Consider the following 14,542-nt stretch of genomic DNA (forward strand, 5'->3'; position numbering starts at 1 on the left):
AACTCTGTTTGATGCACAGAAAGAATTTAATGTGGTAAATGTTGTTTTTTTTTCCTTCTCCTCCCCAAATTTGACGTGGAAATTAGGGAAGCAGGCCAGGTCTTATATAAACATTACTAGATTTGACATAATCAGATTTTGCTTTATCAAATTCAAGTTGGGTAGAACAAGCTAAATGTAATCACCCCAAATTTTTCTAAAGGACTATAATGTTTTATCCAAGTGCGAAATTCAAATTTAAACACAAGATTTCCAAAATACAACTTTTAGATCCAAATTAAATCCAAAATAGAACTTTCGGATCCAAATTAAATCCAAAATACTACTTTTAAATCCAAAACCCAAGTTCAGATCCAAATCAATCATTGAAGACTAATTTGCCCTTTCTTTTGACCAAAAACCTCCTTTTAGAGGGTGATTTTAGTCTTTTTGGGCAAACAAGACCGATTTGCCCTTTCTTTTGACCAAAAACCTCCTTTTAGAGGGTGATTTTAGTCTTTTTGGGCAAACAAGACCGATTTGCCCATTCTTTTGACCAAAAACCTCCTTTTAGAGGGTGATTTTAGTCTTTTTGGGCAAACAAGACCGATTTGCCCCTCCTTTTGACCAAAAACCTCCTTTTAGAGGGTGATTTTAGTCTTTTTTTAAACAAGACCGATTTGCCCCTCCTTTTGACCAAAAAACCTCCTTTTAGAGGGTGATTTTAGTCTTTTTGGTAAACAAGACCAATTTACCCCTCCTTTTGACAAAAAACATCCTTTTAGAGGGTAGTTTTAGTCTTTTTGGGTGGACAAGACTCATTTGCCCTTCCTTTTGGCCAAAAAAATCTCCTTTTGGAGGGTGATTTTAGTCTTTTTTTGTCAAAAAATTCAAATTTTGGGTTTTGGCTCCAAAATCCTCTATAAATACCCTCCCATATCCTCCCTCTTGGGCAAGATTGGTCCTTAGGAGAAACTCTAATGTATTCTCACTTGAAGACTTAGAGTTTCTCTTGAGCTCTCTCTCTCTCCCTCTTCTTCTTTCATTTCCTTCTCCAACTTAGAGCAAGCACTCTTGGAGCTTCATTCAAAAGGGGATCTTCAAGTGAAGGTGTTCATCTTTCTTAGGTCATTTCCCATTAGAGGTATGTAATCTTCATCCCTCTCATTTCTCTCTTCTTTCTTTTCATTAATATTCTTATTATTATGTTATTTCTTTTTCTAAAATATAGTCTTGTTGTTGTTTTCATTTTCTCTTCACATCTTCATCTTCCCATGGCCAAAGGAGATAGCTCTCAACCTCTTTTTAGAGACAAGAGACTATGCTCAAATGCACAGGGAGCATGAGAAGATGAGATGATATTTTATTTTATGATTAAATCATGCTCTTTCAAGTATTCTTGTTGTTCTTGTTCTTTCTCTTTATCAATATCTTCTTTCTGTTTCTTCTCTTCAATATATTCTTGTTGTTATTCTTTTCCTTAATGAATATATTTTTGTTGTTATTGTTATTTCATTTCTTCAATATAGTCTTGTTCTTGTTATTTTCTTTTTTTCTCTTCTTCCTTTTCCCATGACCAAAGGAGATAGCCCTCAATCTCTTTTTAGAGACAAGAGGCTATGCTCAAGTACACCGGGAGCATGGAAAGATGAGATGATCTTTCATTTTAATCATGTTCTTTCTTTTCATTAATACATTCTTATTGTTCTTTTGTTTCCTCTTATTTTCTTCTCTTCCTCATTTCTCTATGGCCAAAAGAGATAGCTCTCAATCTCTATTTTAGAGTCAAGAGGCTATACTCAAGTGCACCGGGAACATGAGAAGATGAGGTGGTATATCAATTCATAGTTACATCATGTCTTCCCTCCTAATTGAACTTTGCTTTTTCCATCATCCTCTTTCTTTCTTTCCTTCTTTGAAAGTTATCTATATATTATGCATGCATAGTTGCTTGGTTCTTTACTTACATGTGAATGCATGTCAGGAATGAGAGTGTGGTTTGGGGACTCTTTATTTTCATATTAATCTTTGAGGTTGGGACTTGTCCAACCCGGGATAAACCCTCACGAAAATGTACATGTTAATATGCATTTCCATATCATTTTGCGTTAGTTTCCTTCTTAATCATCACATTAGGAACCCTAACGAGTGCCTCGTTATTTTGCTTGTTTTCTTCCATACCCAACGGTGGAAGAAATATATCCCTTACAACAAACCAAATAATAACATTCTATGCTTATATAAATCATATTTTCCGAAACATTTTCAAAAAGAACCTTCTAACATGGCCTTAGGGACTTAGCTTAGACTCTTGCATGAGTCCAAGCTCCCCTCTCGGCCCACATTAAATTTGAAGTTGGTAATTTTAAGTTGTTCCTTGATTTTTCTAATCTTGTAAAGGTATGGATGTATACACATGTTATATATATTTATGCCAACATGATGCCCCCCATCTTTCTCTCTCTATGCTTTCATTTTCTATTTTATAAATTTTCATATGTGCATGAATACGTATGTACATGTGCTCCATTTCCTCTCTTTCAAATATGTATTCCTCTTTTCAAGACAAATATCTTTTCTTATAAAATTTCTCATACCCATATATGCGTATCATATTTTTCTTTTCCTCTAAAATCTCTCTTTCTCTTCGAATCAATACATCTTTTTCTCTTAAGCTTTCATATATGTGTATATGTGATGGTATGTACACATGTATGCATGTCTTTCTCTATATCTCTCTCTTTCCTTTCATAAGAATGTTTTATCTTTTATATTCTTTTTAACACTCTCATCTCATGAACTTTTTATATACCAACTTCAATAAGACCACAAACCAAGTAATGACCCAATATTGGAATCATGCTTGATGGTCTACAATCTATATCCCTTTTCAAAAACTTTTCCTTCTTATGTACAATAATTATAACAACGAAATCTTATATGTATGTTGTGGTAGGAATGACATTAGATGAATGTTGTGGTAGGAATGTTTTACATTTTTTCAATCATATAGGGTAAATGCATCTATGCATTCTCACCCATTTTATTTCACTTATGATCACAAGCACCTCTCCAAAGGAACTTAAGCAAGAAGGGATGGAGCTCTAGCTAGGTGGTAACCGAATTAGAGCAAAATCTCAAACCTACTTAAAGTCTTAAGAGAACACTAAAATGATTTCAAAATGTTTTCACAAGCTTTTCAAATGATATTTACTAGTTTCACTTTTTCCTCAAAACATTTCACATTTTCAAGCAATTCTTCAAGAACCTTTTCAAAAGTTTGAAACTCCAAACTTTCAATATTTTCTACACCGCATATAGAATCAAAAAGATGTTTAAGTTAAAACGAAATGCATCAATGATAAACATAGTCCTTGGGTTGATTACCCCCGGTAAAGGCGCCTGGAACGGTCGATCCTCGTACCGACGGGCGAGTCCCTTTCTTTCATCTTTCAAAAGAAAAACCTTATTTTTCTGGAGCACTCCAAAACCAATGAAAATTTTGGGATGCAAACACTAAAACATAATTTGACACTATCAACTAATTGGATTTGTTTCACATTTGACGCTGGGTTGCAGCAGATCTTTGAGGGGCACTCAATTGAAGAACTGTCTGGACTTTGAATCCAACCACCTGAGCTACCATTATTCACTAGCAAAGAGAAGCCAGATGCAATTCTTATCAGGATAACGAAGAGAAGCTAGATGCAAATGGTTAATTTGCATCCCCGGCTGGATGAGTAGAAAACGGAACCCTCAACTTAGCTTAGAGTTTGGTCTTCACCTTGTGGACAGAGGAAAGGACTTCGCAAGAAAAATGTTCTTTACGAAAATGTTTCTGGTTTCTGAATAGCAACAACAAATCGCAATATACACGCGTGGTGACATCAAGACATACTCCAATAGCATTAGCAGATGAATAATGCAGAAAATGTCTGATTTAGTTGCATTTTTTCAAGCTGAAAGTTACGGATCACACACTCAGCAGATAGCAGATAGGTTATGGCAACGTTGCAAATCTTTTCTATATTTTCTAAGATTAGTTTGAAGCATATCAATTTATTGCTTTCAGAAAGGAGAAACTCCAAAAGAAATAAGAGAAGAAAAAGATTAAGGGAGACTCTATGCCAAGGCAAAGTTTTATTTATACTGATATTAACTACTAGATTAACTTTATAGTGACAAAACAGAGCACTGGAAAGAGGAAAAAAACCATTTCCTGATACATAAGCAGCAAAAAGAGCTGACAAGCGTATGAAGTATGTCTAAAACACTGATATTTAGAAGTAACCATTGAACACATAAGCCTAAGTTGTAACAAGCACTGGCATGAGAAACGAAAAGCTAAAGAATCAAAATTAACCCAATAGATGTCATCCAGGGGATTTGTGACAGAAGAAACACACCTTTTACAACAAGGAAAGGAAGTGCAGCCTAAAAAATCTTTAAAATCAAAACGAGACATCGTTTTGAAGATAAGACAAGAGGATTAACTTATCAGCTTGTTTCTCAAGGTTGAATTAATGAACGAGAAAACTATGCAAATGAATCAACTTGGCATCTTCAAGCTTGAATAGTAGTAGCTCTTTGCAGACCCGAGCTCAACGAGTCTCTTCGCCTTCTTGTCTTTCGAGATCTTGACCAGTCTGTTAATTACATCCTACAAAACCTCTACGCTAATGAAGTGGTTCCCATTTAAAACCTCTAGGCACAATTCAGAAGCCCTATTTAGATCCTCTGCCACACACAGAGTAGGAATGATTGCTTCGTATGCTAGCCGGTTTGGCTGCATATCTTTCTTCTTCAGTTCCTGAAGCACCTTCTTAGCTTCTTCCAATTACCCTCCTCGTAGTGGGCCTTAACCAACAGACTGAAACTAAAGAATTTGGTTTCAGGCCCTTAGATTCCAATTCCTCTAATACCTTAACAGCCTCCCTTCCCTTCCCTTCTTGCGACCAACCCTCCACAGGGGCAAAACATCATTTTTATGCAGAAAAACCATCATGCCAATCCCCAAATTGGTAAGTAAACTGCATGCAGATTGATTACTTCCAAAACCCCAAATCCACGATGGGAAAAAACGAAACAGGAAATGGAACAGAAACACGATGGAGGAGAAGTGAGAGAGATTTTGAGAGACTCACGGGGCAGTAACAGAGGGGAAGGAACAGCAACTGTGGCAGTGGCTGATGCTGCCCTGCCTCTGCGTCCCTCTTCCCTGCCGGCGAGAAGCCAGAAAAGAACAACTTAGGGCAACAAAGAAAGGGAGAGAGGGGAGGCATCAGCAAAAGCAAGAGAGAAAGGGAGAAAGCGTACCAGCGGAGGAGTGGAGAGGCGACGATGGAGTGAAGAGCTAACGGTAGAGCGGCGATGGTGAGAGCGGCGACGCCTCTGCTGCGACAGTCAGAAGGCAGAATGCGAGGGAGGAGGTGCTGCGGAGGGAAGAGGAGAGGCGCGATGGACTACGAGATGAGATTGTCGAGCGGGTGAAATTTCACCTGCTCGAAAGTCCGAGTGCGTTAAACGGGTGAAGTTTCACCCCATTTGATGTGTTTTCAGTCGAGCGGGTGAAATTTCACCCGCCCGTACACATTTTACCCTCTCCACCAATTTTATCCCGGCCATCAAACGGGCCCTAATATCATCCACATAAACAAGAATTATCACTATTGTCTCTTCAGCCCTTTTGATAAATACTGAGTTGTCTACAAGACTATGTTTGAATCATTTGTCTTCTAAACCAGTGCTTAGTTTTTGATGTCATGCATGAGGTGATTGTTTAATACCGTATATATACTTTTTGAGTTTGCACACTAACTTTGGTTTTCCTTCTTGTGGGTGCCCTGGAGGTAATTGCATATATACTTCCTCGTTCAAATCACCTTGTAGAAATGCATTTTTCACATCTAACTGAAACAGTTCTCAATTGAAATTGCAAGCAATAGATAAAATAATTCTGACAGTGTTTATTTTAACAATGGTAGCAAATGTTTCATCATAGTCCAAATCCATGAGTTTGAGTGTAGCCTTTTGCTAAAAGCTGAGCTTTGTGTCGCTCTATGGTACCATCACTATGATACTTGGTTTTAAAAATTCACCTACAGCCAATTACCTTCTTATCATTTGGTACTTGAACCAGTTCCCAAGTGTTATTTTTGTGAAGAGCATTTAGCTCTTCATTGATCGCTTCTACCCAACCACAGTTCTTCATAGCTTCTTGATAGGAATTTGGATCAACAACTTTAGATAAGTATGCAACATGCTTGGATGATACTCGATCATAACATAGATCATGATTAATTGGAAATGTTTGAGTAGAATAAGGTAACATGGTCTTGCAAATACCTTGGAGGCTACCTGTCCCTTTGAGATCTTCTCACTGTAGTCTCTATAATTGAATTTTGGATAGCTTCATCCTCATTAGAAACACCATCATCAGCATCACCTTCATATGTCATCTCATTAAGGCCTGCTTGTGGTTGAGGTGAAGCAATAAACACATCAAACTCTTTGTAGTCCTCTATTGTAGGTGTAGCATTAAGGTTTAATGATTCTCTCTTTCACTCGACGGCCTTAAAGAATGGTTCCTGCTCATCAAAACAAATATCTCGTGAGATCAACACTTGGTTGGTTTCTAAAGTGAAGCATTGATATCTTTTTTTTTTTATGAAGAATGCCCCAAGAAGACACACCATTTGGCTCTTTGACTTAACTTATCAAATCATTTGCATTTGACAAAAACTACATGCCCAAAAGTCCTTAAGTGTGCAATTTTGATAGGTTTGTGCATAGGAATTTCCATTAGAGATTTATTATTCAAATGTCTTAAAGGAAGCCTGTCTATAATATAACTTGCTATCATAATTGCATCACTCCAAAACCTTTTTGGTACTGACATTTGGAATAGTAATGAGCGAGTTGTTTTTAACAGATGTATATTTTTTCTCTCAGCCACACCGTTCTGTTGGGGAGTATTCACACATGCAAATTGATGAGTAATGCCATGCATTTTTGTGAAATTGATCAATTTTTTTATTTTTGTAAAGTTCCATTGTTTGATCTCAAGATCTTCACACAAGCATTATACTGAGTTTCAATCATCCTAAAAAACTCACAAAACTTTTAAAAAAAACTTCATTTTGAGATTTCAGTAGGTACAACCATGTCATTTTAGAACCATCATCAATGAAAGTCACATAGTAACGATATCCACTATAAGAATTAATAAGCGCAAGGCCCCAAACATCAGAATGCACTAACTCAAACAAAGTGTTAGTATGATTTTCTATAGTACCAAATGGTAATCTAAACATCTTGGCAAATTTGCAAATGTCACACAGCTGCAAATTAGAAACTAACTCAGACATTAGAACTTTCAAAGTTTGACTTGACACATATCCAAGGGGCCACTGCCATAACTCTTTATTTGATTTAGAATTTGTGACCAGTGCACTACTTCTATTGTCCAGCCAATAAACGTCGCGGCGTAATTCTCCTTTACCAATCATCTTCCTCGTCGCAATGTCCTGAATAATCACATTAGTTGAAGAGAAAGTAACACAACAATTAAGTTCTATTGTAAGTTTTGTATAGATATCAAATTAGAATTCAAATCTGGCATGTGCAAAATTTTGGAGCTAATAGGCTGATTTAAAAATGACATTTTACCAATACCACTCACATGCATAGAAGACCCATTTGCTATAGTAACAGATTTATCAATATTAAGAGTGGAATAGTTTCTGAGTAGATACCGATCCATGGTCATTTGGTCACTCGCCCCAGAGTCCAACACCCAAGTATTAGAAAACATACCTTTGGGGTTACACAGAGTGGAATTGCTTGCTGATGCAGCACGGCTACTTGCTTGATAGACATGTGTTTTAGCAATTCTGGATCTTTTTCAAGACAGCTGTAACATCATTAGTCTCTTTAGATTTGGTAGCAGCCACTTTTGCCGAAGATGAAGTTTCTCTAGATTTTTCAAACGGTGACTTCTTAGGTTCTAATCTCCCATACAAATCCCAACATCGCTCGTGCAAGTGTCCCTCCTTTTTAAAATAAGTGCAAACTCTCTTCATTTTTTCCTTTCCATTTATTAAACCCACTCTGTCTCTTAACAGCCACAAAAGCAACTTTATCATCAGATTCTTCCCCCTTTGGCAGCGAGAGAATCAGGACCTGCTTCCTTGATTCATCACTCATTAATAAAGAACAAATGGTGGATAATGACGGCAGTGATGCATGCATAAAAATCTACTGCCGTATTGGTTCATATTTTGTACCAAGACTATTAAGCAATTGAAAGATTTTTTGCTACTCACATAAACAATCTTTGGTTTGCAAACTTTCAGTCATATCAACTAAGTAATATAACTCGTCTCACAACCCTTGAAGATCACTAAGATGTTCACCGAAACAGGTTTTCTGATCTTTCCTTATACTTTAAATTTTTTTTAACAAATGAAACATCCTTGCAATATTGTTTTTCTCACTATACAGCTCTTTGACCTTTTTCCAAATTTGTGCAGCAGTTTCAGCAAAGAAAAAACCTTGTTGAATTCTCGGTTCCATAGAATTCATCAACCAAGACATGACCATGTGATTGGTCATCTTCCACTCCTTGTAAAAGGAGCTATTCTCGTCTGGTTTTGGGAGGTCACCAGTAACATATTCAAGTTTTGATTTTCCACTCAAAAATAACATTGTTGATGTTGACCATGCAAGATAATTTATCCCATTGAGAAGCACGGACATGATTTTAATAGTAGGATTGTGTTGCTCTTGAACAACAATCTTCTCAATGACTCGATTGTTACCTGTTTCAGCCACGATGCTCACGAAGATGAGAATAAGGAGATCAGGTCTGCTCAGACGTCATCTAGGACCAGCAAACACTCATCGAATTTTAAAAAATGACCTCCAACTTGGAAAAATCTGAAAATTGGACAGGAACTCACTGACGGGGTGAGGAGTGGACGCCCCAAGTTTCATCTCCAAATGAGCACTAGAGAGAAATCATGTGAAGGTTTCTTCTCGCCTTCTGGTTGTTCCTTAGGTTCGCAGGAAGCTTCAGAAACCTGCGGTACTTCTAAAATCCACCGTTTTTTACAGGATCATCAAAATCTGAAAATTGGTCCAAAAATAGTAGACACCAACCCGAATCCAACGCCATCTTGCTCAACCCTTGAATCGACCCCAAAGAGGAATGTGTGAGAGAGAAAGTCATGCCTAGACAGAGTCGTAGGAAAATTTCCAGCAATAGACAGTCGTTCAAAAATTTGTATCTCCGCAACGACTGCTCCAAAAAATCTGAAATTTGGCAGGGAGAATCCTGAGATGCAGATGATTCTAATGAGCCTATGCTCAATGTTTTCCGACACCGGAGCTGACAGCGTCGGTCACCGGAATCCAGTGAAGATTCAGAGTTGGTGTGTTTGCTCGACTCCTCGACAAAAGTACACAGGAAGCTCTCTCAAACTTAGGATCAAAGCCCCAACAACCTCAGCGAAAATGCTAAACGCTCTGATACCATGTTGAAATAAGAGAGAAAGAAGGACAGAGCAAACACACAAAGCTTAATGTGATTCGGCCTGATCAATGGCCTACGTCCACACACAAGACAGCACAATGGCTACTTTCACACACTAATAACAATGAGTTCTTTTACAGGTGAGAGAACAAAAAACTTCACACACCTCCACCATGAAAGAACTGACCAAAGGAAGGAGATGATAACTGTCCAAAAATAACTGCCGACATAAAAATAAAAAACCAGAAAATGAGACACGTCCTCATAAAAATAACTTTTCAAAAAAGGGACGTGCATAAAACCCTTTCTTCAACACCTCTTATATATAAATACTTGATAATCACTTTTGTCCTTAATTATGCGTTTCCCAAGATGTGAGAACACCCTCTTTTCTCTGCCTCCAATGTCCATAACTGTTTTGGGACCTTGATGCATGATCTATGGTACACCCTTCAACTCATGAACCTGAGGACTTATCATCAGCTCAACTAACTACACTATGCTCTTTGGGGCACTTCCATGCTCAATTGCTACTAATTAATGTAATGTGAAAACTGGCAAGTTTTATGTGCCAGCCGGCTACGCATCCATGTTGGTCACCCAGCTTATGTCATGTCATGCCTAATTGAAATGAAATCTAAATCTAGCAGTTTGAGTCGAGCATAATCTGGCCACTTTATATATAACTGAGCCAAGAACCAATTCATTACAATCAGGTTTACTTTAAATATTATATAATATATCTTGTAGTTGTTGTTTTATAATGAAAAAATTTGTGGTGCCAACAGAGTTGCAGTTCGTCACCGCACACCCACCTCTAGCTTTGTCCGGTGCCGACCTTTGTTAACACAATTAAGGAAACTTTCACCTTGTGTGAGGAGCGAGGAGTCAGTGCACCCGTACATGCATAAAATCTAACTTGAATCATGACATTTAGTTTATAGAAGGTTCGAGCTTTCACTCTATTTTTGAACATTCTTTTTTTACGTTTTTGAATGAAAAACTACATCTTCATATCCAATAAAAGATTTCATATTTAAAGTAATGTTTTATAATGCTTATAAATAAGATTTTGTAATTAGAGCTCTCAACCAACCATTTAAATTTTTTAGTTTATACAACCTGTTTAGATATCTTAAGTTAATATATAATTTTATCATTAATGTTTATGCAGGGGAAAGAAACTGTCTTCAGCATGAAACGCCCTTATACCACCAAGATTTTAGCTGGCTTTGAGGCCGGGATTGACCAAGGTCATACCCTTATACCACCAAGATTTTAGCTGGCTTTGAGGCCTGGATTGACCTATGGTACACTCTTCAATTTGAGTGTCGCACTTACCATTGCAGTCTAGAAGAACAACGCACCACAATGTGAACTGTCTTGCCACCTCGTTGTGTTATGACCCTTGAGGCAAAATTTTGGACCATTTCTCTATTTCTGTATCATCCTTGCGCATTTCTGTATCATCCTTGCGCAGGAGCCATGCTAATATTCTTTGTGGTGTTCCAATTTTTCGAACGTCTCCAAAGAGATTATATATATGATTACTTTACAAACACGTAACCACTTTGTTCAGCTAGCCCACTGGTTCTACACATTCCCTAACTAGAACTAATAATTTATTTCTATCAATATCCTCTTTAACTTATTTGCTAACGAATAGTCAAAATAAAGGGAAAAACTAAAAGGTAGGGCTCCCACAGTGAGAGTCAACTGACATTTTTTGAAACGAAGTAAATAATACCAATCGGAATGAATGTTTTTCTTATTTCAAAGAAAATATATAAGAAAAAGAACCATTTTATAAACAGCATCATCTTGCACTAAGGGATTGGTCCCAATTTTCTGACAGCATGAATATTTCATTAATAGCAGTAAACAAATAATTGCCCCAATTTGAAGCTCACATGCAGCACAATATGTAGCTTGCATGCAACCTCAAAGTGGAAACCGAACTTCTGACTTGAGATGGGTCCCGATTCTTTAAATGTGACGCACTTCATGGGCAGCGTGGATTCCTGTTCATGGAAACTCCAGAAAAGAGAACACTCTGTCCTTAATGTTCCAGCTGGAACGGAAAGAACAAACACAAATAGCCCGGAGACCGGGCCACATTAACTCCCCTCGAATGGATGTTCCTGTTAAAAAGGGAGTCTCCTCATAATCAGCAAACCCGTGGTTCGGACTCGGATTGGTAGTTGATCGGGTCACTAGGTCTGGTCAACTTGGTTGAGTGAGGTTATGAATTTTTTAATGTATTTTTACTGCAACCGAGTCGGGCGATTCCAGGCAAGTCAGGGCGATTCCAGGCGAGTCAGCGGTTCCTTTAGCAGCGCCTCTATTTCAAGATTGACATTCTTCAATACCATCATCCTCCAAGACTCAAACTAAGGATATGTATTCAAAATTAATGTGTTATTGACTTATATGTTCAAACTGGTAGCACTGCTTTAGCTTGAAAGAATCAAGAAATGGCAACTGCATGGGAACTCAAACCTTTAACTGCTAGTCAGCAGTTCCGTTAGTAGCGCCTTCAAGTCTTTGATTAACATTCTTCAATACCATTATCATCCAAGACTCAAACTAAGGACGTGGTTACTGTCATTCTTCAAGACTCAAACTAAGAACGTGGTTCTAAGAAATTCATGAATCTCAACTCAAAGGAAAGGGAGTTTAACTTGGACATATGAAATTTAAATTCCAAGATTTATGAATTTATATTGTAATCTTTGCATTTTTGAAATGTAATTTCACATTCTTTTAAGAGATCAAGATTTCAAAATTTGAAGAACTATCGGACTCAAGGCTTACACAAACCCCATATTCTAGACCATATAGTAGGTGACATAGCAGCTTAGGATTCTAAGCTGTCCGGTCCAAATCCATAGCTGGCAGGGGTGGAGGGAGGGGGGGGGGCGCCTAGGCCATGGCCCGCCCCGAGCTAGCTGGAAAAAAAAATTTACATTAGGAAAATAAAAAAATTTTAGTTGTTCAATGTAGTTTTTTTATTTAGGTTTAATTTGGTCCTACCCAAATTTGAGGTTGGATTATTTGGCCCGTCCCTAAACGAAATCCTGACTCCGCTCCTGATAGCTGGTTGAATTGATGGAGTGGTGTAAGGCTGGTTGTCATTTCAATTTTTATGAATGTTACTTGTAGAGTGCAAACAGTAGATACACTATGATTTGTTAACCGGTGTCATGCTCTTCACTTAGATCTCAAAGCAACATTAGACTCCATGAATACGAGAAAAGGAAGAAGGGCAATCCCCACATATATATATCAATTGCATGTCTCTAGAGGACTAGATAAACTAGAGTGGACTATATGTATAGTATTATATATATATAATATTAAAATTATAGGAAAACTCACCTTCTCTGCATGCCAGTGGGACACCCCTGCCCCCTAATACCTGCCACGGTCCTCTAGCTGGTGGGCCCACGAAGACTGGGCAATATGGAACGGGACAGAAAAGGACTTGGCAGGGTTGACCTGAAGTTGTGATTTTTCCCCCAAATTCATAAAAGATAGATTTGACAGAAATGACAGTAGAAACATGGGTTTTACACACTAGCATAATAGCATATTCATAATAGAATCCAGGAGAATCAAGTTTAATTTTTACAAATTTAGGAAGTTTGATATTCTTACTCGCTGGATTCCATCTAGTCCTCTTTGCTAGAACCTCAAATGCAAGGTAAAAAAGAGAGAGAGAGACGTTGAATCCCCTACCTATCAGTCCACATGTCACAAAAATGCCTTGTCTTCACTGTTTTCTAGTTCATTCACCAATTCCTTCACCACTAGTCACTGTTATATATATATATATATATATATATATATATATATTCCAACGTGAATCATGACATTTTTTGTTTGTTCAAGCATTCTTTTGAAACATTTTGTACTTTTTTTAAGATACTTATATAAAAATTAAAGTTCTGTTAATGTATATAATAAGAAATTGTGAGGGCTTAACCGACCATTTAAATTTTTAGATTTCTAGACCCTTGTAATTTAGACGTATCAAGATTATATAATTTTTATATTAATTTTCATAGTGTTAAATATAAAGATTGCATTCACATAATTACTCTAGAAGCATGTGGTCCACTGATTCTACACACTTCTTACCTAAGAATAATAATTCATGTTACCATATGTTCTTTTTCTTGCCCATTTGCTAAATAAAGTTAAATAAAGTGAGACACTATAAGAGGCACTGTTTGATTACCTTGGATTTTTTACTTTGAGGGTCTGATTGGAGCTGATCACCTTTAAAATGCGGATTTACAAATTTATGGTGTAATTTTTTGTATTTTTTAAATGTAAGGTTTCATATGTATGAGCCTATTGAATTGTATAAAAACGTGCACAATCACTCTTAAATCTTCTCATTTAGTTTCTTTATTTTTCTGAGAAGAAGGGTCATGGAGAGCTTAGGTTCATCTTTACGGGTTCCAAACGGTCAAGAACTAGCGACGCAAAACATTTCCACCGTTCCGGACAGATACATCCGCCGCGGCAGCGATGGGATCCCAAGCATTCCGATCATTGATTTTCAGTCCCTGTTTGATGGAGAATCTGCCCCGTCCAAGAGGGAGAGGCTTCACCATGCTTGCAAGGAATGAGGCTTCTGTCAGGTTAATTTTCACTATGTTATACATATATTCTGATTAGTACCATATGTATACTCAAATACGTACATTTTCTCCGCTTTATTGATGTCCTATTTCTTTTTCCCATATACAGGTGACGAGCATGATCTCTAAAACCAAAAAACATAAAAAAAACATAAAAATGTGCAAAGGAAAGACAAGTCAAGGAGAAAAAGGCGACAACTGTATTTTAGTCTTCTTGCATTAATTAACAACTTTTCTTCTGATTTTCTCCGCTTCCATCCATTTTCGAATAATCAATGGCAAAATCAATGGCCAAGAAGATTCCATCTAGCACATAAGTGTTTAGTACCTACCTATATATATGCATAAGAAACCGGTAGGTGCTACACACTTAAATGTTTGA

General features: G+C 37.3%; 1 non-coding gene across 1 annotated transcript; it reads right to left on the reverse strand.

Annotated features, from left to right (window-relative positions):
- Positions 1-10,946: 10,946 nt before the first annotated feature.
- Positions 10,947-11,047, reverse strand: LOC116258218 (U6 spliceosomal RNA). Its single transcript, XR_004173637.1, has one exon. It is a non-coding gene; the product is annotated as a U6 spliceosomal RNA (small nuclear RNA).
- Positions 11,048-14,542: the final 3,495 nt, after the last annotated feature.

The sequence above is a fragment of the Nymphaea colorata genome, chromosome 7, assembly GCF_008831285.2.
Source record: "Nymphaea colorata isolate Beijing-Zhang1983 chromosome 7, ASM883128v2, whole genome shotgun sequence".
Lineage (NCBI taxonomy): Eukaryota > Viridiplantae > Streptophyta > Magnoliopsida > Nymphaeales > Nymphaeaceae > Nymphaea > Nymphaea colorata.